Genomic DNA, 1,457 nt, shown 5'->3' on the forward strand with positions numbered 1-1,457 from the left:
TTTATTTTGTACATGATATCCCCATCTCCATCATCATACTATTTATTTTGTACATGATATCCCCATCTCCATCATCATACTATTTATTTTGTACATGATATCCCCATCTCCATCATCATACTATTTATTCTGTACATGATATCCATTCTTTGCACTAGCATGCTGCGTCTCCACCCCACCCACCCCTCACCACAGCCATCTAATTAATTCATTCCTCGTACATGTATCTCGCATGTATCTCGAATCTCTTCGTTTGGCAAGCGGTCGGGTTCTCCCTACTTCATCCAGTCCGTCAGTTGTTGACTTGTCTCTGTCATTTGGTTCTGGGGAATTATTTTCATTACCTGTAGTAGCAAAAGGTTTTAACGATTCAGTAATATATCGTTTAAATATAACGCTTTCAGTCTATTTATAAACGAACTTTTAGTGTGGGTGGTTGGCGGATGCTCTGGTGTGGTTTACTTCTTCTTTCGTATCAAACATCCCCTTCTTCTTTTTGTGTTTGTTATTCTCCTGTAGCACCTATAATCTTCGGCACTCATAGTACATGTATGACCCTATTGTGCTGGGAGTGCCGTAAACTATAAAACTCCTGCTAAAACTGAAAACAAACTTTTGGTTGCCAAGAGATTATCGAAATTCTCATTTCTTGACCTTCCCGATGTATGTGGTTGAATAGCTGATCTCAAGTGATTTTCGTTTCAGCTAGAATAATGAACAAGACAGACAATTTGTCATTGACCGACAGCACGCGGACACTTCACGAAGCGCACGCTCAAATTATCACCACGGCGTGCTGGGGACAGAACAATGAGTTTCTCACCACCGCCTACAACAACAACAGACTGAGTTCCATTGGGATAATTGCAGCAACAGCGCGCAGTGATAATCTTCCAGTCCACGGCGCGGTGATTATTTCTATTATCACAATCTAGTTGGGTCGAGGCGATGTCATTAACGATCTCTCCCATTGAGCATCAGTTGAGAGAATTTTGTTTATCGAACTCCAAATGAACAAGCGATGAGTGCACGACTCCTTCCTACAGCTTGCGCTGAAAGCACCAGCTCATTCCATCTCCCAGAAATTAATTATTGATGGTCAGTGTCGATGACTGTTCTGCGCCCATTCTTTTCTCTCAGGTCCGGGAAAAATAGATGAAGTCCCCGTAACGTTTTATAACCTGCCATATCGTTCACTTTGATCTATGACACGCTGGGTCAGTAGCGCCCTCTGGGGGTCTGTGGAAATTGTTCTCGTTGGGTGTGGAAAAAAGTCAGTGTCTGGTTCGTGATCGCGGGTGGAAACACTGTGGTTATGTCTGAACTAGTCCAAGTAACTTATATGTACAAAAAGTTTAGTGAGCTGAACCTTCTATAAGTTGTTGGCAATATGGATGTCGGTAGAATCTGAAATCAAGTACGTGTTATGAGTTCTGTCTTAATTTATGTACGGCAGG

This window comes from Aplysia californica, unplaced genomic scaffold (assembly GCF_000002075.1).
Source record: "Aplysia californica isolate F4 #8 unplaced genomic scaffold, AplCal3.0 scaffold00198, whole genome shotgun sequence".
NCBI lineage: Eukaryota > Metazoa > Mollusca > Gastropoda > Aplysiida > Aplysiidae > Aplysia > Aplysia californica.